Here is a 24,007-nt window from a genome sequence, read left to right as displayed (position 1 = left end):
CTTATTGTTTGGTGAAAACATCATCCCCTCACAGTACTATAATAGATACATTGATATTTTTTCTTGGTATTTTATATCATACTTGTAATTGATATGAAGAAATAGATTTATTAAAAATAAAAATGTTTTAAATAAATTTTAATGTAATAAGGACATTAAGAAAATTTTGTGCATTGATAATGGTCTTTCCTCTTTTTCTTTAACCCTTTCTCTCTTCTTTTGCGACATATTTAATATTTGTTACAGTTTAATCTAACAATAACCCCATCCCTCCTTTTTTCTTTCCTGTATTCCCTTTATTTGTTGAATTTTTAAATAAAATGAAGTATGCATAAATAGAACACTTTGTTTTATGGTTTATATCCAGTTGCCAATTCCACAGAACAAATAACTGAAAATATCTGATAACTCATAGGCTATATTTCAGAAAAGCTAATGTTATAATTAGTTTGTTAGTTATTAAATTGTTGCAAAAGATTAAGCCTAGATTTTATTGTCAGTCCCATCTAAAACAGATCTATTGTATTAGTTGAAATTCCTTTTAAGTACTGGCATATCACATTATGACTGTTGATCCAATAGGTCTAGCATAACTGAACCAACAATTGGATTTATCTCTGTCACAGCTACCCAAATTCACACCTGTCTCTCATTTAAAATATGTGCCACCTTTTGTTATAGAAGTACTGTGTCCTTGTTTGAATTCTGCTTAGAATGCAGAATTAAATTTGGCTACTCAGGGCAAAATCATAGACTTCAAGTTGTATTAACCTATATTAAACATGATTTTCACCCAACACTTCCCTTGTATATGTTTGATTTCCTTTGATGGAACCTGTCACATATTGATTTTTTATTCCTTTTGTGATGCACATACATCCAAAATATTATTGTTGTTTTGTTTTTTTAAAAAAAAATCTGCATATGTTGTGTGAATCTGGCAGATACTGAAAACACATCATGTAGATGACATATTCATTAAAGAAATAGGATTGGAGATGGCTTATTATTGAAGGCACAGTTGAGGGCAAACCCAGATTTTCCATGTGATGTGTAAAAGCTCTTAGGTGTCTGTATTTTGCAGCAGATTTCTGTTTTACAGAACAGCTTCTATTTACATTTTAAGAAATATCTGGCAGTTGATCATTGCCGATTAATGTTGAGTGATGTGGCCGAAATGTTTTCTTTTATTGGTAGATTACTTTTTACACTTTTTAAAACTTATGGTGGCCTTATGAATGGGATCCTTTCAAAAGCCCAAGTTATCAATGTCTTGCTTAGGTCTTGCAAACTCAGGGCTCATTGATTTAATGATTTAATTTTAATTTGTTCACCTGCAATGTTGACTTCCTCCTTTTTTAGTATTGCCTCCCACTTTGCCAGTGATTCATATCTTCTCACATCTTACATTGAGCCATTAGGCTGAGAATTGCGGTATATAAGCGAAGTAATAATAAATAAATAAATAATGTGTCCAAACTAAGACAGCCTCAGTTAACCATCTCAATTTCTAGTGAGAGTTCAGGTTTCATTTGCTCTAAGAGCTCTATCTATCTATCTATCTATCTATCTATCTATATCTATCTCACTATGACATCTCCTCCAGCACCATGTCTCCAATTTTCTTCCTGTGAGGTTTCTTCACTGTCCGGGTTTTCACAATCTAAGATAAAACTTATAAATACCAAGGCGTGCCTGATTTTGATAGCTAATGATACATCTTTTCACTTGCATTTCTTATCTAGTTCTTCCATACCTCTCTTTCCAAGTCTTAGGGTACATCTACACTGTAGAATTAATACAGTTTGGTACCACTTTAACAGCCATGGCTCAATGATAGGGATTCCTGGGAGTTGTAGTTTTGTAAGGCAGTAGCACTCTTTGGTGAAAACCTTGCAAAACTACAACTCCCATTATTCCATAGCATTAAGACATGGCAGTAAAGTGGTGTCAAGCAGAATTAATTCTATTATGTAGATGCACCCTTCGTTTTCTGTTTTTCCCTCCACTAGTTTTCATTTTGATGGACCGAATCAAGATGATGTAGAGAATTTCTGTGGTCTTCTCTGTGTAGTCTGACATGGTGTAGTCAATGGCTTCTCTGTGTAGTCTGACATGGTGGTTGTTGGAGTGGTCCAGCATTTCTGTGTTCTCAAATAATATGCTGTGTCCAGGCTGGTTCCTCAGGTGCTCTGCTATGGCTGATTTCTCTGGTTGAAGGAGTCTGCAGTGCCTTTCATGTTCCTTGATGCGTGTCTGGGCGCTGCATTTGATGGTCCCTATGTAGACCTGTCCACAGCTGCATGGTATATGGTAGACTCCTGCAGAAGTGAAATCCACAAGCATGTGGACAATTTAAACAAAAAGGAGGAGACCATGAAAATGAACAAAATCTGGCTACCAGTATTAAAAAACTCTAAAATTACAACAGCAAAACAGCAGAGAGGAAACAACCAGGCACATCGTAACACCTCTCAACAAAACATTCCCCCAGGCTCAGCCAGGCCTTCAAATGCTAATGGAGGTGGTCAGTTGAAACATTCCCACCTAGCCCCAGCAGAGAAGAGCTCCTTGCCCCACCCCAGTTATTCCACAGATATATAAACCCATTGTCCTAATTCCAATAGACCTCACTACCTCTGAGGATGCTTGCCATAGATTCAGGCGAAACGTCAGGAAAAATGCCTTTAGAACATGGCCATATAGCCCGAAAAAACCCACAAGAACCTAATTAGTTTATTGTTTGATATTGACAGAATAAATTGATTTTGACTAGGTTGTTTTATAAAAAGAGTTTTGTGACACCCTAGAGTAACACAATTTATTTTGGCATCAACTTTCATGGTTTCTAGTCATTTCACTGGATGCAACTCCAGTGGGCAGAGATCCCTTAAACTTGGGCCAAATAAAATTTATTTGCTCCAACAAACTAACATTGCTCTGGAAATTTTGTTATTCTGCAGTTACAGAACAATTATATAACCAATAGTTACAGCTTTTCGTCTTCAGAAAATCTGGAATTAATTTGAATCTCTTCATTTTTTTTACTTTTTTTAGTATACTCTTCCAATTGTTTTATGGTTATATATGTTTCCAGGTTGTTTAGAATGCAGATCTAGAATTAGCTCTTTGAAATAGGTATTTCCAGGATAAAAATTGTGTTGTCTTCCAGATGTTGTTAGACTACAGTTCCTAGCATTCCTCATCATCAGCTATGCCAGCTAGGATATTGCAGTTCAACAACATTCAGAAGGCTGACAAGTGTTCTAGCACAACATCTCTTAAACCCCTTTCAGCTTAAAAAATATTTATGTGACCCTGAGTATGTCTATGTATATAATAAAATTCACAATATGTTTGCATGTTTTTATCTACCGATCTATGTATATATCTGTCTATCTATATTTGCTCCCACATCAAAAGAGCCCCAGCACACATATCCATTATGAGCCAACTTTAACTACTGGTGTGACTTGGGGGCAATTACAGGTGATGATGGGAGTTGTAGTGGCTACAAAATACCTAACCTGGTTATTGCCAGGTACCAAAGCTAGTAGGTATATAAAGTAGATATTAAAATCAAATATTTACTGATAACAAATAAGCATATGCAAGGCTTGCTAAACAGGCTGTGATCTCACAACCTCTGAGGATGCCTGCTATAGATGTGGGTGAAAGGTCCAGAAGAATGCTTCTGGAAAATGGCCATACAGCCCAGAAAACTCACAGCAACCCTTCCATGTAAATGTCTAAAACAGCCACTAGGTGGTGTTCTGAAAACCTTTATTTTTGCCAATTTTGGGGGGACTCCAGCACTGAGCTAAGGGAATACCATCTGGGGTCAGGACCCAGCTTAGGAAGCAGTATTTTAGCAGACTAAAGTATTAATTGATATATTTATTCTGAGGATGCACCTAAAAGGTAGATAGAGTTACAAGCTGGGTAGATGCGGGGAATGTCATGGATGTAGCATACCTGGATTTCAGTAAGGCCTTTGACAAGGTCCCCCATGACCTTCTGGCAAACAAACTAGTCCAATGTGGGCTAAGCAAAGCTATGGTTAGGTGGATCTGTAATTGGTTAAGCGGACGAACTGAGGCTGATTCTCCCCAATGCTTCCTCTTCATCCTGGAAAGAAGTGACGAGCGGAGTGCCATCAGCAGGGTTCTGTCCTGGGCCTGATCCTGTTCAAGATCTTTATTAACAACTTAGATGAAGGGTTAGAAGGCATGATCATCAAGTTTGCAGACGACACCAAATTGGGAGGGATAGCCAATAATCCAGAAGACAGGAGCAGAATTCAAAACGATCTTAACAGATTAGAGAGATGAGCCAAAACTAACAAAATGAAGTTCAACAGTGACAAATGTAAGATACTCCACTTAGGCAGAAAAAATGAAATGCAAAGATACAGAATGGGGTCATATAGCTTAAGAGCAGTACATGTGAAAAAGATCTTGGAGTCCTCATGGACAACAAGTTAAACATGAGCCAACAATGTGATGCGGCAGCAAAAAAAAAGCCAGTGGGATTTTGGCCTGCATCAATAGATCCAGGGAAGTCATGCTATCCCTATATTCTGCCTTGGTTAGACCACACCTGGAATATTGTGTCCAATTCTGGGCACCACAATTGAAGAGAGATATTGACAAGCTGGAATGTGTCCAGAGGAGGACAACTAAAATGATCAGGGGTCTGGAGAACAAGCCCTATGAGGGGTGGCTTAAAGAGCTGGGCATGTTTAGCCTGAAGAAGAGAAGGCTGAGAGGAGACATGATATCCATGTATAAATATGTGAGAGGAAGTCATAGGGAGGAAGCTTGTTTACTGCTACCCTGGAGACTAGGATGCAGAACAATGGCTTCAAACTACAAGAAAGGAGATTCCATCTGAACATTAGGAAGAACTTCCTAACTTCCTGACTGTGAGAGTTGTTCAGCAGTGGAACTCTCTGCCCCAGACTGTGGTGGAGGCTCCTTCTTTGGAAGCTTTTAAACAGAGGCTGGATGGCCATCTGTCAGGGGTGATTTGAATGCAATATTCCTGCTTCTTGGCAGGGGGTTGGACTGGATGGCCCATGAGGTCTCTTCCATCTCTATGATTCTGTGATTCTATGAAAATACATAAAATACATAAAAATGAATGTCATCGACTTTAAAAGAGAATGAACTTCTGATTGTATTTCTGCATGTAGGTGGGGGAATACAGTAATGCGATTCAAATGTTGCAATTATAAATTTTTAATTTCTACTCTCTCTTTCAAGCATAGCTCCCCCACTCCCCTGTTCAGTGAGATAGACAAGCTGTAACAAACAAATCCAATTTCCAAAAGATGTGCCAGCTTACAACTTGTTTGTTATCCTCTGTGATAGTTCCAGCTCTTCCTTGGAAACTGATCTCTTACACTGAAGAAAACATTCTCTATCTTTCTTAAGAAAGGGGTCTGTGAAATAAGGCCTTCCTGCCAATGTTTTCACAACCTGAGATCCAGCTTGAAGTTTTCTCTTCCTCTTTTGTTTCTTTCCTTTCCTTTCTTGGTTTTCAAGTACTGTGGATTTGGTCACAATTAATGTTCCTCACAATACCAGTAGGGGGAAATAAATAATCTCTCAAATGGGATGTTCTGTCTGAGGAACCAACAAAAGCATATGTCTCAATAAAGAACATCAGCAGAATGTGTTATGCTTATTATATTGTGCGAGGGTTTAATTTCAGCAATACATCGACTCTCAAAACATTTATATCATTTACAATAAATGTTTATATTATATATATAAACATGTATATCATCTGCAATAACTGTATTGGACAAATGTTTTAAATATGTTTATTTCTTATTGTAAATTTGTTTTATAGGTTATTGTTTTACATGTGCATATTGTTTTGTATGGTCTTTTATATAATGCTGTAAGCTGCTTTGGATCCTGTTCAGGGAGAAAAGCAGGATTTAAATAAAGAATTGTTGTTGTTGTTGTTGTTGTTATTATTATTATTATTATTATTTTACTGACCAGGGGCGGCCCGTCCATTACGCGAAGTAAGCGGTCGCAGAACACTTTTTTTTGCCAGGGGCGCAGAGGCGCCTCTGTAAATGCCCCTCGACCGCCACTTGAGGAGCGCCCCCTCAGCTCACAACAGCCCTAGCAGTCCGGGGGAAGCCTCGGCTTTCTTGCCTCGCTGCTGGGCGATCCTCTTCCCAAAGGGGCCGGGCCCCTAAGCCTCGCCTAGCCCCTCTCATTCCTGCTCCACATGGCCACCGAGTGCACGAGCAGAGCCGGCGCTCAATCGTTCTCCGCGTTCGATCCCTTCCCCATGACTGGCTCCCTTTCCCAATCCCCTGGCGCTCCACCCGCCTCCTCTCCTCTCCCCAATCCACGGGTGGGCCAAGGGGCGGAGCTGCCATGCCTGGCCCGCTTCGGGTCCAGAGGCGTGTATGTAGACCCCAGCGTGCGCACCAAAAGTCGCCTCTTCTCCTGACTTTCTCTTTAGCCATTGGGACCAAGCAAGAGAGAGAGAGAGAGAGAGAGAGAGAGAGCCCCTCCGGCTGGAGGTATCTCCCACCTCCGCTCCCTCCTTTGTTTTTGCGCCTAGCTTCAGGAAAGGTGGGCATCTCCACCTCTGTCTCTGTCTCTGTCTCTGTCTCTCTCTTTCTGTCTCTCTCTCTCTCTCGGTCCCAATGGCTGAGGAGAAAGTCAGGAGAAGAGGTGACTTTTGGTGCACACACCGGGGTATTCAGGCACGCCTCCGGACCCAAAGTGGGCCAGGGCAAGGGAGCAAGTGCGGCAAGGTGAACTATTACTGGGATGTATAGTTCACCTACAATCAAAGAGCATTCTGAACTCCACTAATGATGGAATTGAACCAAATATGGCACACAGAACTCCCACGACAAACAGAATATATATATATATATATCAATGATTGGTTGGGGGGGGGGGGCGCCAAAATACTGTTTGCTTACCATTGAAAATTACCTAGGGCCGCCTCTGTTACTGACACAAAATCACAGTACGTCACAGCAAACGAGATCCATATGCTGGATTTCACATCACAAAATCACAAGTCGAACACTTCCCAAGCGTCTAGGACTTTGTGATGTATTTTCAAATGATGCACGCAGGTCCAAGTAAGGTGTCCTTTTGCAGTTGACAGATCATGATTTTGTCCCTGTTTATTGTTTCCAAATGCTGGCTGAGATCTTTTGGCATGGCACCCAGTGTGCCAATGACCACGGGGACCACTTGTACTGGTTTATGTCAGAGCCTTTGCAGTTCGATTTTGAGGTCCTGATAACAGCTGAGTTTTCCTGTTGTTTTTCGTCAATTCGACTGACACCTGGTATGACAACATCAATAATCCAAACTTTTTTTATTTTCCACAATTGTGATATCTGGTGTATTGTGTTCCAAAATTTTGTCAGTCTGGATTCGAAAATCCCACAGTATTTTTGTGTGTTAATTTTCCACTACCTTTGGAGGTTTATGATCCCCCCAATTCTTTACTGCTGGCAGGTGGTACTTGTGACATAAGTTCCAGTGAATCATTTGGGCCACAGAGTTGTGCCTTTGTTTGTAGTCTGTCTGTGTAATTTTCTTGCAACAGCTGAGAATATGGTCCAGGGTTTCATCAGCTTCCTTGAACAGTCTGCATTTTGGGTCATCAGCTGATTTTTTGATCCTGGCCTTCATTGCATTTGTTCTGATGGCTTGCTCCTAGGGTACAAGAATCAGGCTTTCTGTCTCCTTCTTCAGGGGTCCATTCATGAGCCATAACCAGGTCTTCTCCTTATCAACTTTTCCTTCAATTTTGTCAAGGAACTGCCCATGCAATGCTTTGTTGTGCCAGCTGTCAGCTCTGGTTTGGAGTGTAGTTTTCTTGTGTTGTTGTTGTTGTTGTTGTTATTGTTGTTGTTGTTGATGATGATGATGATGATGATTTGGGCGCCTTCCATGTTTCTTATTATGGGCAGATGGAGAAATGACTTTTACGGGACCTAAGTTAAATCCGGGGTTAACTACAAAATAACATCCTGTTGTTATCATTGTGTACCTTCCAATTATTTCTGATGTATGGAAATCCTAAGACAACCCTATAACAGAGTTTGATAGGTCTGAGAATGTGTTACTTATTCAAGATTACTCAGTGGGTTTCTGTGACCTAGTGGAGAATTGAGCACTGCTCTCTGGTGTCCTAGTCAAACATTCCCATTCAATATACATCCTGTATCTCAAAACAATTACAACGTCTATGTGTGTGAAACAACTATTGTTAAAGTGAGGGAAAGCATGGTGCAGTGGTTTGGTGTTGGATTAGGATCCTGGAGACCAGGATGTGTATGAATCCCTGCTTGGCCCTCTGGGTGACCTTAGCCAAGTCTCACATTTTCAGCATCAGCAGAAGACAGAGCAAACTACCTCTCAACAAATCATAACAAGAAAACCTGGAGAGTCACCTTAGTCTCACTGTAAGTCAGAGGAGACTTGAAGGCACAAAGGAACAGCAACAACAACAATCTCTGTAATAATCATCAAAATCTGGAATAGTTGGTTGAAATTTTCTCACTGGAATGTTTTCTTATAATTTCAGACACAGGTTTTTTTGTGTGTGCATACAGTGAAATTCTTATGGAAATTTGAATCAAAGCACTGCTGAATAATGTTGTAATTACTGTTATAATTACCTGTTTTGAACTAATTAAAAGAAATAGCCATGTTAGACTGTTTGGCATAAAAAGATTTAAAATCACCCTGGACACTATTGGTTGTAGTCTAGCAGAAACCTTTCAGGATTCCAGTAAACATCATGTGTGATTTTCTTTTCCTTTTAATTTTTTTTCTTTTGGATGGGGAGTAATTCTGTTAGCAGACCTTACTTCCATGTAAACCCATATAAGATATGTCCTGGTAATTCAGACCTCAACAGTTGCATTTTCTGATATTTAAAACAATTTAATAGAATGAAAGATAATTTGTTTGATGATCTTTGCATCCTCTAATGCCTGTAACTGATACTCTGTTGAATATAATGCAGATTTTAATGAGTAGGCACTGAAAGGCGTTGTCAGAATACTGCCTTGAAACAAAAGCCCTTTGATTCATCACAGCAACCAGAATGTCTTGACTGCTTCCTTCTGAGGCTGCGCCCTGATAGCCTCAGGCCCCTGGTCAATTGTCCAAAATAATTACATAATAGTTACCCACTAAGGGCCCCATCTACATGGCCTAAATGAGGTGGGGTGAAGGTGAACAGACGCCATGGTGTCCAATGATGCATAAGGCCAACTTGCCCTTATGCCTGCAATAACTGCTTACAGTCATTTCCCCACTTTGCATAGTACCATATGCTAAAATACATTTCATAAGTATTTTTTTAAAAAATCTTCCCATAGTGACAAGTGACAAGAAATGTTTAATAACTCACTGATTGCATCATAACATGATATAAAAATATACTTTTGAACCTAAGCTGTCTGATAAAACAACATGCATTTAGCCTCTTCCATATGGATTTGCATTGCTCACATGATTCAAGCCTGCTGAACATTTGTAAACACTGGGTTGTTGTAGGTTTTTTCGGGCTGTATGGCCATGGTCTAGAGGCATTCTCTCCTGACGTTTCACCTGCATCTATGGCAAGCATCCTCAGAGGTAGTGAGGTCTGCTGGAACTAGGAAAAAGGGTTTATATATCTGTGGAATGACCAGGGTGAGACTCTTGTCTGCTGGAGCTAGGTGTGAATGTTTCAACTGACCACCTTGATTAGCATACAATGGGCTGACTGTGCCTGGAGCAAACATTTGTTGAGAGGTAATTAGATGTCCCTGCCTGCTTCCTCTCTGTTGTTGTGCTGTTGCAATTTTAGAGTTTTTTAATACTGGTAGCCAGATTTTGTAAACACTGTTTGGTGTATGTTTGGAGGTAGATGGCCGAACCCCTATCCTCTTATTGTGCATTGTGATTGGTTGATGTGCAGAGACTTGCCAACCTGCCCATGCTGTTTGGCCTGTGATTGATGTCCATGTCCAAGTTATCTGCCTCCCATGCTTTCTGTAACTCACTCTTACACAGAACCTGTCCCTAGTGTGATCAAGGCCCCATCACAGAGATGCATGCTCTCAATTCTGCCTCAGTCCTGCAGAATGTACATTTTATCACAAATTTGTCAGACTTTTAAAGATTCCCATCTGATATCCTTGTCTGTAGAAAGATACAAAAATGCACATTTAGCATTTGAAATGCTTCATAACCCTAATGAACACATTCTGGGCTGTAGAGCACCATACAGATTTCAGTGTCACACAGATCTCACTGCCTAGCATAGGGCAGCTAGTATAGAAGTTGCAGTATGTGGTTCATCACAACCTATTATGTGGTCTGGTGAATGCCGTTCCTCGATGACATGCCTCCTGCTACTCTACGGAGAAGGGGAGGGTATGAAGTGGTGCTCACTGAGTTCATCCAGAATTTGAGGATTTGTTCTCTATAAGACACCATTAGAGCATTGTTTGTTATTTTCACTGTATTAAGTTATTTAACATTTAACTTCAAACATTGTTCCACTAATTGCTCTGGATTGAAAGACGTGGTCAAAAGGCAAAGCCCGGAAAACTCACAGCAACGCAAAGTGCCATACTTTATTTGTCATTCTGTAGATGGTGTGATTGAGACCAGATGCGCCTGCTTTTTTTTATTTTTATTTTGGTGGTGGTGGTCATAACAAAATAGTAAACATTGCAAGGGTGAAAGAAAGACACAGGCAAGCAGGTAAACAAGTAAAGAGGAGAATTTAGTTTTGTAAGTAACCAAAATAGTGCCTTACTGGGTTTCTTGGTTTGCATCTATCTCCTCAACTACAGAATGACTGGCAGGCCCTCTACCACTCTGCTACTTTGCCTTATTGCAAGGCCATACAATCTAGAGCAGTGGTTCTCAACCTGGGGTCCCCAGATGTTTTTGGCCTTCAACTCCCAGAAATCCCAACAGCTGGTATACTATCTGGGATTTCTGGGAGTTGTAGGCCAAAAACATCTGGGGACCCCAGGTTGAGAACCACTGATCTAGAGCAATGAATGGAATGGCATTCAAAGTTAAATAACTCAGTTTCCATGATCCATTCAATAAAGGTATCAAACATAGGTCTAATATTTTTATACAGAAGACATCATTAAACTCAGGGAAAAATAATGGAATTATAAAGAGTGCACTTTTTGCCACCGCACTTTATATTTGCCAGCAAATCCCTCCCCCCCTTTTAAAACAAGGTGCATATCAATTGATGGTGCATCGGATTTGTGTAAATACGGCATTCAAGGGTTGTCTTCAAATGTTGCAAACTGAGTTCAAAGTGAGATAATACAGTTGGTCCTCCATATCCACAGGATTCAATCAACTTCTCCAAAATATTTTTAATACAAAAAGCAACATTTTGAGTTATTTGCCTTTTTATTATAATGGACACCATTTTACTACACCATTATATATACCAGGGCTATATATATATATATTTATTTATTTATTTATTTTATTTAGTACACTTGTATACCGCTAATATCTCAGCCTAAAACGGCGACTCATTGCGGTTTACAACATTTAAAAACAACAATAATTCCGATTAAAAATATAAAACACATACATATACAATACACAGTATTGGGCCACCAATACAGACCAATGCATCTCTTAGTTAAAATCATAATCCAATTTCGTTGTCTGTGATTGCCAGTCCTTGATCCAAAAACTTCATCGCATCGGGTTAGCCGAATGCTTGCTCAAACATCCATGTTTTCAGTTTTTTCCGAAATGCCATCAGCGAGGTGGCTGATCTTATCTCTATAGGGAGGGCATTCCAAAGCTGGGGGGCCACCACAGAAAAGGCCCTGTCCCTCGTTCCCGCGAGCCGCACCTGTGAAGCAGGCGGGATGGAGAGAAGGGCCTCTCCCGAAGATCTTAGGGTCCTGGTGGGCTGATAGGCCGAGATACGTTCGGATAGATATGTAGGGCCAGAACCGTTTAGGGCTTTAAAGGCCAAAGCCAGCACTTTGAATTGGGCCCGGTAGCTAATCGGTAGCCAGTGGAGCTGGTACAGCAGAGGAGTTGTATGCTCCCTGCGCCCTGCTCCTGTTAATACCATGGCTGCCGCCCGTTGGACTAGTTGGAGCTTCCGGGCCGTCTTCAAAGGCAACCCCACGTAGAGAGCGTTGCAGTAGTCAAGGCGGGATGTAACCAGAGCGTGGACTACCGTGGCCAAGTCAGACTTCCCAAGGTACGGTCGCAGTTGGCGCACGAGTCTTAACTGTGCGAATGCTCCCCTGGTCACCGCCGAAACCTGGGGATCCAGGCTCAGCGATGAGTCCCTTGAGCACTCTAACTGGAGGTCAGCTGTGACCAGCAGTGCTACAGAATTCAAAGAGTCACGAATGGAGGGCGAAAGGGAGAAACGTGCCAAGAGGAAGGCGTGACAAGCCAACCTTGACCAGGACTGCCTTCCATCTGGAAATCCATGTCCTCACTGTGGGAGAACATGTGGATCAAGAATAGGGCTCCACAGCCACCTACAGACCCACCACCAAGACACCACATCTGGAACACAATCATCCTTGAGCTATGAAGGATCGCCTAAGTAATTTAGCATGGCCAGCAGCTCCCAGTAGGCTGTCTGGCCTAGCTCTGCTCCTTCCGGAGGCACTCCCCAGCATTTGGAGCAAGCTACTGAAGGGTTAATGATACCTCCTTCTCTTTAATAGGGAAGGTATCACAGGCCTGAGAGATTAGCTGTGGACGTTTAATGAAACAAGCACCAGCTGAGATCTCAAGATAAAGAGTCCCCTTTGGTTTGTTTTCAAGAATTCCTGGGTTTGACTTTTGGACACTAACAAATCATACTTCCAACTTCTGGACTCTGACCTTGGCGTTTTTGGTATCCTTTTCTTGAATCCTGACTCTGCAGCTCTTTGGACTACTTGCATTTCTGATCCTGGGTTGTGACCTTGGCTTTCATTTGTTTCTGCTGATTTTACTCTGTTACTTCTTTTTTGTAGCTTGCCTGTGCCAAAGAGCTCACAGCTTCGCCTGGTCCTGGGTCTCGAAAGGCAGCCCTATGGATCTCTTCCAAAGGGGGAAATGGAAAAAAAGGGCCAGGATGAGACCCCCAACAATAGTGCCTCCCTCTCCTTAGTGGGGTCTGGGGACTTTATGGATTGAATGCGTGGGAGGACATCACCAGGGATCCTTCTCCACCATGGAGTGAACATAGTTCGACACCACTTTTAACTGCAACAGGATCCAGGACCCTGACAAATGGTATTTTCGACTTCTAGACTCTGACTTTGGCCTTTTTGTTATCCTTGTCTTGAATCTTGATTCTGCTGCTCTTTGGACTACTGGCATTTCTGATCCCGGATTGTGACCTTGGCTTTCGTTTGTTCCAGATTTGACTCTCTTGCCTCTTTGGCTTGGCTTCAGCTAATTGCATTTTGGAAATTGGTTTTGGCTGATTTCAAGGAATTGGGAAGTTGGGCTTCTCTGTTAGTGGACTCTTGACTTTGGCTTATCCTCCTCTTGTTGAAACCTAGGAGCCTGTTACTGTGACTGAGTTCGTAACGCCCAGGAGCAGACCGAACAGTTGCATTGCATTTTTTAACAAACAAACAAACAAAATACAAAGTTTGCAAGCTTTGTAGTTGATTAAATGTCCTTTGACCAGTATCTGGCCACTTGGAGTTCCTCTAGTGTTGCTGCAAGGAAGTCCTCCATTGTGCATGTAGCAGGGCTCAGGTTGCAATGCAGCAGGTGGTCAGTGGTTTGCTCTTCTCCACATTCGCATGTTGTGGATTCCACTTTGTAGCCCCATTTCTTAAGGTTAGCTCTGCATCTCGTGGTGCCAGAGCACAGTCTGTTCAGCGCCTTCCAAGTCGCCCAGTCCTCTGTGTGCCCAGGGTGGAGTCTCTCATCTGGTATCACCCATGGATTGAGGTGCTGGGTTTGAACCTGCCATTTTTGGACTCTCGCTTGCTGAGATGTTCCAGCGAGTGTCTCTGTAGATCTAAGAAAACTATTTCTTGATTTAAGTCGTTGACATGCTGGCTGATACACAAACAAGGGATGAGCTGGAGATGTCACTGCCTTGGTCCTTTCACTATTGGCTGCTACTTCCCGGCGGATGTTGTGGATTCCACTTTGTGGCCCCATTTCTTAAGGTTGGCTCTGCATCTCGTGGTGCCAGAGCGCAGTCTGTTCCGCGCCTTCCAAGTCGCCCAGTTTTCTGTGTGCCCAGGGGGGAAACTCTCATTGGGTATCAGCCATTGATTGAGGTTCTGGGTTTGAGTCTGCCACTTTTGAACTCACGCTTGCTGAAGTGTTCCAGCGAGTGTCTCTGTAGATCTAAGAAAACTATTTCTTGATTTAAGTCGTTAACGTGCTGCCTGATACCCAAACAAGGGATGAGCTGGAGATGTCTCTGCCTTGGTCCTTTCACTATTGGCTGCTACTTCCCGGCGGATATCGTGGATTCCACTTTGTGGCCCCATTTTTTAAAACTGGCTCTGTTCAGCGCCTTCCAAGTCGCCCAGTCTTCTGTGTGCCCAGGGGGGAGTCTCTCATTTGGTATAATCCATTGATTGCATGCTGGTCACTTCTGTGGTGAGAGAATCAGCCGTCTACGAAGACGTTGCCCAGGAGATGCCCGGATGTCTTGCAATCCTGCGAGGAGGCTTCTCTCATGTCCCCTGAGAAGTCACGTCAACGACTTAAATCTAGACATAGTTTTCTAAGATCTACAGAGACACTCGCTGGAACACCTCAGCAAGCGAGAATCCAAAAGTGGCAGGCTCAAACCCAGAACCTCAACCAATGGCTGATACCAAATGAGAGACTCCCCCCTGGGCACACAGAGGACTGGGCAACTTGGAAGGCGCTGAACAGACTGCGCTCTGGCACCACGAGATGCAGAGCCAACCTTCAGAAATGGGACTACAAAGTGGAATCCTCTACATGTGAGTGTGGAGAAGAGCAAACCACTGACCACCTGCTGCAATGCAACCTGAGCCCTGCCACATGCACCATTCTTGCAGGACCTTCTTGCAGCAACACCAGAAGCACTCCAAGTGGCCAGCTACTGGTCAAAGGACATTTAATCAACTAACAAACTCACGAATTTTGTATTTTGTCTGTTTGCTTTGTTCTGTTAGAAATGTAATATAATTAACTGGTTGCCCTGACACGACAAATAAATAAATCAATTGATTGAGATTCTGGGTTTGAGCCTGCCACTTTTGGACTCTCGCTTGCTGAGGTGTTCCAGTGAGTGTCTCTGTAGATCTTAGAAAACTATTTCTTAATTTTAAGTCGCAGGATAAGACGTCCAGGCGTCCCCTGGGCAACGTCTTCGTAAACGGCTGATTCTGTCACTCCAGAAGCGAAATAATAATAATAATAATAATAATAATAATAATAATAATAATAGTAATGGCGCTTCCAAGACGGAAACACGCGGATATCCTCCTCCTCGGGGAGTCTGGCGATGGCGGCTTTCCCTATTCCACCCAGAGGGTTGCTGATGGCGCTGCTGGAGGGTCCCTTCCCCCGCCTCCCCCGCCAAGGGACGTGGGAACCTTTCTCCACCCCTCGGAACCTTTGCTGCCGAGCGCCTGTTGCTGCCCGGGGGATCCTTTGGGTGGCTCCGGCTGAGGGGACGCTTTACTGTTGCGGACCCCAAGCGGAGGGAGACACACACACACAGAGAGAGAGAACGAAGAGGAGGAGGAGGAGGAGGAGACGGCGGAGACAACGACGACGACGCGGCTGAACGGGGGCCGCCGGCGCGCCTCTGTCCGAGGCCTGGCCCGCAGCCCCGGCAGGAGGTGAGAGAGGCAGAGAAAGAGAGGGCCGCCAGAAAGAATGGCTGGCTGGCAGGCAGGGGGAGGGACCGCTCTCCAATGGAGGCGCCGGGGAATCGGTGGGCCCGAGTGGGAGAGAGAGAGAGAGAGCCAGGCCTGGGAACGGAGGCTTCCTGCGCCGGCTGGGCCTCGGAAGGCAGCCCGAGGGATGGTCTCCGAAGCGGGCCTTGGAACAAAAGGGCCAGGACGGCAAGGTTGCCCATCCCTCCTCAGTGGGGTCTGGGGACTTGATGGGTGGGAGGCCTGGGAGGGCACCTTTCCACCCCATGGAGTGGAGGCAGCTCCTCACCGCTTTTGACTGCCACAGCTCCATGCCACAGGATCGGGTGCCTTCTTCTCTGACACAATGAAACTCAGGATCCCATAGCGTTGGCCAATGTGGCTTCAAGCTGCATTCATTCATCCAAATCCAAACCCAGGCAATGGATGGATCCATCTACACCAAGTATGGGCCAACTTGGGCCCTCCTTCCAGTTGTTTTGGACTTCAACTCCCACCATTCCTCACAGCCTCAGGCCCCTTCCGCTTAAGCGGCTGAGGGGGAAAAGGAAAGGGCCTGAGGCTGTGAGGAATGGTGGGAGTTGAAGTCCAAAACCCCTAGAGGGAGGGCCCAAGTTGGCCCATGCTTGGTGTAGATGGATCCATCCATTGCCTGGGTTTGGATTTGGATGGCGATTTATTCATTCTTCTAGGCCCCCTTCTGCACAACCCTATATCCTAGAATATCAAGGCAGAAAATCCCACAATATCTGCTTTGAACTGGGGTCCCCTCCACACAGCTGAATAAAATCCCACATTATCTACTTTGAACTGGGATATATGGCAGCGTGGACTCAAAATAGATCTTGTTCTTCAAGGACCCTTCCGCACAGCCCTATATCCTAGAACAGGGGTCCACAAACTTTTGAAACAGAGGGCCAGGTAACAGTCCCTCAAACTGTTGGAGGGCCGGATTATAATTTGGGGGAAAAAATGAAAGAATTCCTATGCACACTGCACATATCTTATTTGTAGAGCAAAAACACTTTAAAACAATACAATAATTGAAATGAAGAACAATTTCAACAAATATAAAATTATTAGTATTTCAATGGGGAAGTGTGGGCCCACTTTTGGCTGATGAGATAGGATTGTTGTTATTGTTGTGTGCTTTCAAGTCATTTCAGACTTAAATTGACCCAGAGCAAGGGCCGGGTAAATGACCTTGAAGGGCCACATACAGCCCCCGGGCCTTAGTTTGAGGACCCCTGTCCTAGAATATCAAGGAAGAAAATCCCACAATATCTGCTTTGAACTGGGGTCCCCTCCACACAGCTGAATAAAATCCTACATTATCTACTTCGAACTAGGATCAGAAGGGACCCTAGGTAATTTTCAATGGTAAGCAAACAGTATTTTGCCCCCCCCCCCCCAACCAATCACTGATATATATTTTCTGTTCGTCGTGGGAGTTCTGTGTGCCATATTTGGTTCAATTCCATCATTGGTGGAGTTCAGAATGCTCTTTGATTGTAGGTGAACTATACATCGCAGTAACTACAACTCGCATATATCAAGGTCTTTTTTCCCACAAGAGCGCCTCAAGAGCTTCCCTGGGCAAAATCAACTACACTGCAAATGCTTACTTTGCGTAATGGGTTGAACCGCCCCTGACTGGGATATATGGCAGTGTGGACTCGAATAACTCAGTTCAAAATAGATCTTGTAGGATTTTCTGCCTTGATATTTGGGGTCATATGACTCTGTGGAAGGCCCCTAGGTTATCTGAGTCCACACTCAGATAATGTGGGATTTCTGCCTTGATATTCTGGGATATAGGTCTGTGTGGAGAGGCTATCAGGCCCCTTCCACACAGCTGAAATCCAAAACACCTGGAGGGAGGGCCAAAGTTGGCCTGTGCTTGGTGTAGATGGATCCATCCATTGCCTGGGTTTGGATTTGGATGGGGATTTATTTGTTCTTCAATGACCCATCCGCACGGCCCTATATCCCAGAATATCAAGGCAGAACATCCCACAATATCTGGTTTGAACTGGGGGGCCTCTACACAGCTGAATAAAATCCCACATTATTCATTTATTTACTATATTTATATATCGCTCTTCTCAGCCCTCAGGCGACTCAGAGCGGTTCATCTGCTTTGAACTAGAATATATGTCAGTGTGGACTCAGATAAGCCAGTTCAAAACAGATATTGTGGGACTTTCTACCTTGATATTCTGGGTTATAAGATGTAAGGAAGGCCTCTGAGTTATCTGAGTCCATACTCAGATAATGTGGGATTTTCTGCCTTGATATTCTGGGATATAGGACTATGTGGAAGGGTCCTAGGCCCCTTCCACACAGCTGAATAAAATCCCAACTATCTACTTTGAACTGGGATATACAGCAGTGTAGACTCGAATAATCCAGTTCAAAGCAGATTTTTGTGGGATTTTCTGCATTGATATTATGGGTTATATGGGTGTGTGGAAGGGCCCCAAGAAACAAGGGTCTTTGGTATTTGCACACGAGTGTCACGTAGGGTGGATTATTAGGGTTTTGTTTTTTTTAAAAAAGAATTAACATGTTTTGTTTTGTGAATGAGGGAATGTAAGTTGCAGTTTAAAATCTAGCCTGCCTTTGAAGGAGAGGCTATCCTTGTCATTCATTTCTGTTTGTTACCGGAAGTATTGGGAGAAAACTTAAGAACTGCACCTGCCAAGTTCCTTGTCTTAGAAATTCCTTCCACACAGCTGAATATAACCCCACATTATCTGCTTTGAACTGGAATATATGGCAGTGTAGACTCAGGGCCCTTCCAGACAGGCCCTATATCCTAGGATCTGATCCCAGATTATCTGGCAGTGTGGACTCATAATTCAGTTTAAAGCAGAAAACCGGGGATCAGATCCTGGGATATAGGGACTGTGTGAAAAAGCCCTTAGATAACCCAGTTCAAAGCACATATTGTGGGATTTTCTGCCTTGATATTCTGGGTAATATGGCTATGTGGGAGGGCTCCTGGTTAAGCTTATCAAATGCCTTTTGCTAGGTCACTATATCTCACTGTTTGTTTGGGGGGAAAGGTTTTAGCTGTTGCTCTCTCAAACAACTGGCATTTTTTTAAAAAAAGAAATAATCTTTAAAACAAACTGTTTTTGTAGAACAGTATAACAGTGTTCCATTAAGTTCTTTATTTGCCTTAGTTCATTCTTAATTACTCTGTTTCAAAGTGAATATCAAGTCAATACAGGGTTTATGGTGTGGTATGGTATGGAGTACAGTGTTAGGCCTATTTTTAATAGTAACTCTCAAGCAATTGGAAACTATTTATCCGGGACCTTCTAATCCCCGTGGGTACCAGTTTACTGAGAATCTATTGTAGAAAAGGTTGCAAGTGTTCTTTCTCAACACATTGTAACATTGATGGATGTTCAGGGTAGAGCTTGAAAAAAGGCAAATAAAAGAGAATGTATGTAAAATTCTTTACAGAAAATAAGTTTTTTTCTGATGTAAGGAGAAAACAAAGACTTGATAAAACAAGAAGGGGCACTGTGCTTCGAGTATGATGAAAATACATAACTTAAGGCAGCAATCGTAAAAATAAGCAAAGGAGGCTGATAGAAGACATATCTGTCCAAAAATTATTTTTTCAATGGTATGATAGTAGAAAATGAAGTACAGTTAGCTTGTGCATCTTTGTCTCTCACATTTCTTTCTGGTTTTTTACCGGAAGTTTTGCATGTGCCCTGCACAATAGACAGAAAAAGCTTCTATATCAGAAATAACTCTTCTGTGATTTCCCTATTTATTTATTTTATTTGCTTTATTTGTATACCGCATTTTTCAGCCCGGACAGGCGACTAGTAAGAGAGATGCATGTCAGGAATATAAATGCTCTATATTTTAACAAAGTAAATAGGGAAAGAAACCGAAAGAGGGAATCATGGGGAAAAGTCATCTTTTCCCTCTCAGTCGCATCACCATTGCATGACAGAAAATGTTGAAGGGTGTTTTGAATTTTGTAAGGGTAAGAACTAATAATTTGAAGTAGTTGTAGTGTTGGACAGATCCAGAGTAGCATGGACAGCATTATATGTTTGGAATAATTTATCAAGAGGTTGAGAAAAGACACCAAAGTTTATTTTCAGTAGCAGAAGGAATGACATCTTTTAAGATTGTGATATAGCATCAGGGCTTAGTTCTAGTTGAAAATGATCATAGAAGAAACAGTTAATTTTGACTCCAAACCTGTTTGTGCATATGTGATCATTGTCTGTGCAAGAAAAGTATATCTTTAGATGGAAAATAAAATGTCCATGCTTAATATTAGTAAGATAATTAATAATGTCTTAAAGAAGATTAAAACCCTGGTATTCAAATCACAGTAGACTACCATAGGTGTTTGTATTGCATATTAGAGAAATGAGGTTAAGAGCTCATCTTCCCCTAAAGCTCTACTATTTGAGCTATAAGAACAATTGGTTTCTTTCTGAATTTAATCATTATTTGATAAAAAAAAAAAAACCCAAGGCTAACCAACAGCATACTGCTTTTCTGTGAGATAATGATTGGGGGGATTTGTGGAAAAGGAGCATAAAGTGCCATGTGGAATTGCCAATACAGTGTTATATTGAATTATTCTGAGGTTGCTTATCCTTTCTGTGTAACTATAATCCTTGTTTTACTTTTTCATGTCTTTCTACATGTTTCTTTGCTTAGTGAGAAAGTATCATCTTTATTATTGCTCTTACTATTATTACTGTTATTACTAGTACTTTTATATCTATTACTGCTTCAGGAATTTTACAATCCAAAACTCATTCAATAGAAAGATAACACAGAGAAAAGGCATATGGGGCAGAGGCAAAAAATAAAAGAAGCAACATTCAGTTGCTTCCGGTGTTTTGGTTTAGTTACAGACTAACTGTGGGAACTAGTAGAGTATACCCAAAGCACTCTGTTCCTTAATCAACACATTTCCTAGGAGTTTATGGTAAGGAAACTTTGGCCAACTCATTTCTCTGCTTTTATGCTGGTGGTCTTAATTTTCTCTATTATGTTTACTCCTGTGAACACTTATCACAACACTTCGCCTTAACACATTAAATACAGGAATTTATTTGCTTGACTTGAAATGTAGCACTATTGCTTTGGAAATTTAGCCACCTGCCATCTTTCCAAGGTTATTGTGAAGTAATTTTCCAGGTAGAATTAACTGTATAAGTCTGGATCTATGGTGCCATATAATGCAGATGATCTGCATTGAACTGCATTATATAGATCATCACTAATCATATAATGCAGTTTCCAACTGCATTCTATGGCACTATTGATCAACCTAAGCCAGACTTAGCCCCCTTTGCCACATGTGACAAAATCAGATCATCGAGATTGGTAATTGTGATGGAGTAAGATTCCGAGGTAGGGATGATACCTTTCCCAAGATACATGTCCACTGTTTACGAGGTCTCAATAAGTATTCTGATAAGGGATATGACTTGGATACTTGCATTTTCCTTAGTGGCTACTTTCAAAACAAAAAAGTTGATGGGTATATATAAGAGTGTTCTAAGCGAGTTCACATGAAGCCCCTGTGCATTCGGCAAATGAGAAGCTAGTATTTGTCACTGCTAGAATGGCCTCCACCCCAACAAACATCTGGTCTGGGTTCTTCAAAATGAATTCTTCACATGTATATATATGTAGAACTCACATTGAAGAGTGTTCTTGGGACCTTTATCAGGGAAAGGGCCTATCTTGGTTCTGGTTGCTTTTATAACCCACTTCAAGAAATCTTTCAGCATATGAAGAGGTTATTTCTTTTTAGGCTCAGTTTTTATTCAGAAATGTTTGAGTTCAATTCTGTAAAACAGAATTTCTGCTCCTGCTCAGTAACCCAAGAAGCAAAAATACAGCAATAAAGATTTCCTTTATACTATTTCTTGTGGAAAATGATGCCTTAATGCAAGGTTCTTCTGAGAATCTATTAATCATTTTATTTATATCCCACCTTTTCCCCAAAAGTGAGACTCAAGGCTATTGGGACTCAAGACAAATATGTGTGGAACATGCCTTCCATACTTCACCATTTCTAGATTGGGTGGTTAACGTCACACGTCTTGCTTTCTCCAGATTGTCACTCCAGGGTAGATGTTACAAGTTATCAGACTACAAACACATTGTTTGTATGTAACAGGAACAACCAGAATTACATATTTACTTATAACAAGACTTCGTAATATATACAAAGTTTAATAGACAGAAACCCAGTCACAGTACAAGAATAATAAGCAGAGTTAGACATAATAACATGTGTTCATATAGGTCAGTAACCTCTGTTATCAGACCAAATTGTGTAGCCTTTTGAAGCCTTCTGGTTAGGAAAAATATGATTTTGTTTCTCCTTTTGAGCCTTTGTGTAAACTTACATTTTCACCAAAGTCTGCCTTTCCAGGACTCCTGAAATCGCGTGACCCATATTTCTTGACAGTTTCTGAAATTGTTAATACTTGTAGGTTTCCTTTGATACAAGGTTTCATCCAGATGTTTCACTCCCAGTCAGTATGGTCTTGGCTTTGTGCCTTGTCTGGCAGGTGCTTGCTTAGCTGTCCTTCTATGATGATTTTGATGACTAAGGGTTTGCTAGGCACACTACTTTAACTCTATCTGGTATCTGTTGGTTGTGATCTTATTCTGTGACATCCCTTAATACATTTAGACTTATCTCAGACTCACTAATTAGTGATAGTTATGTATTCAACAATAGGAAACTACATTTTACTTTGGCACCATTGTATAGCTTCCCAATCTAGCATTTGAGATTAACTGTAGAGCTTTTATTTCAGAGCTTCTTTGATGTGCTTGTGGAATGAGCTATGGGTACTGCATCTTTTAATTCTGGAGTTAGTTATTAATCCATTTGTGACATTTCTTTAATGTTGTTACCATTTTATTATCTATCCCTCTGGTTTTTTAATTGAGAATCATTAAGCATTTTCAGATGATATTAAGTATAATAACTTGCATTGGATAGAAATAGGAGAACTAGACATTTTTCCTTGGCATTCTTACCTGTGATACCATGGGAAATATGGAGCAATTGACATTACATGTTTGTTTATTCTTATTTTATGCAGGGTCTATTGTTATTGATAGAATGTTTTGATGCATATTGTATGTTGCTTTTGTTTCATTGTTGTCTTGTAAGCTGCCCTGAGTCCCTCCAGGGAGATGGGGTGGGAAACAAACAAAGTTGTTGTTGTTGTTGTTATTATTACAGAATATTTTTCTTCTAAAATTTGTTCCTGCTTAGTTGCAGATCAAAGAGGCAGTGTTATCTAATCGATGATATTCATATTGGTCCATGAACCTTGCTTCTCTGAAAACCATCACTTGCTGGTTCACACCAATTTACCAGGCAAGAATGATCAGTTGTAGCCTAAGGAAGAAAATATGGTCTCTATCACAAAAGGCTACTGATTACTCATATTAGACAGCCTGAGCAGCAGTGTTCCATGTTTTTAGAATGATGCTAATAGATTTGAAGTGGTGAAAATCTTGAAACTCTTAAACCTGAACTATTTCTATTACTATTTCTATCATTTAAGTTTGGCTGATTTTCTGGCATTTCTGTAATTGTTGTTGGCTTATGAATCGTGAACTTTTGATTTTAAGACTTTTAATTGGGAACAAGTATTGCATCTCCCAAACTTTTGATAGAAATGAAGCACCACATAAAACATTGTCTATGACTTTTATGCATAGTTACTTAGTGTAATCAAATCTGTGTTTTCTGCATCCCTGGAGACAACACCTTTCAACTTAGCTCTTCTTTATAAACCTAGATGTGTGAAAGGTACCTCTCATGTGAGAAGCAGAGTACATATGCTCAGAATCATCTTGTTATATTTTCCATAACACTTATACTGAGCCCTAACCCCAAAAAGGAACCGTATTGCCAAATACTGTTTTATTTTACATTTTTATATCTATTTAAAATCTAAAATTATTGATACATTTTAAAGATTATCGAATACAGTTTTGTTTAGCCCAAGAACTGGCTGCATTAAGAAAGTGAAGGGAGGGCTTATACACCTGGTATAGCTAACCACTAGCAGAATCCTGAGGCTC

At 41.5% G+C, this 24,007-nt stretch overlaps 1 protein-coding gene across 2 annotated transcripts in view; it reads left to right on the top strand.

Moving 5' to 3' along the window:
- Positions 1-15,646: 15,646 nt before the first annotated feature.
- The window catches only part of RAD54L2 (RAD54 like 2), a 77,716-nt gene continuing 69,355 nt past the window's right edge, over positions 15,647-24,007 (top strand). Inside the window, exon 1 of one of the 2 annotated variants that reach the window (XM_060765811.2) lies at positions 15,647-15,856. The gene's annotated coding sequence lies outside the window, so the exon portion shown is untranslated. The remainder of the gene's footprint in view (positions 15,857-24,007) is intronic. The other variant, XM_060765813.2, reaches the window with a different exon arrangement.

The sequence above is a fragment of the Anolis sagrei genome, chromosome 2 (genome assembly GCF_037176765.1).
Source record: "Anolis sagrei isolate rAnoSag1 chromosome 2, rAnoSag1.mat, whole genome shotgun sequence".
Taxonomy (NCBI): Eukaryota; Metazoa; Chordata; class Lepidosauria; order Squamata; family Dactyloidae; genus Anolis; species Anolis sagrei.
Note: the sequence above shows the minus strand (reverse complement) of the source record. Positions and strands in the feature narration are given on the sequence as shown.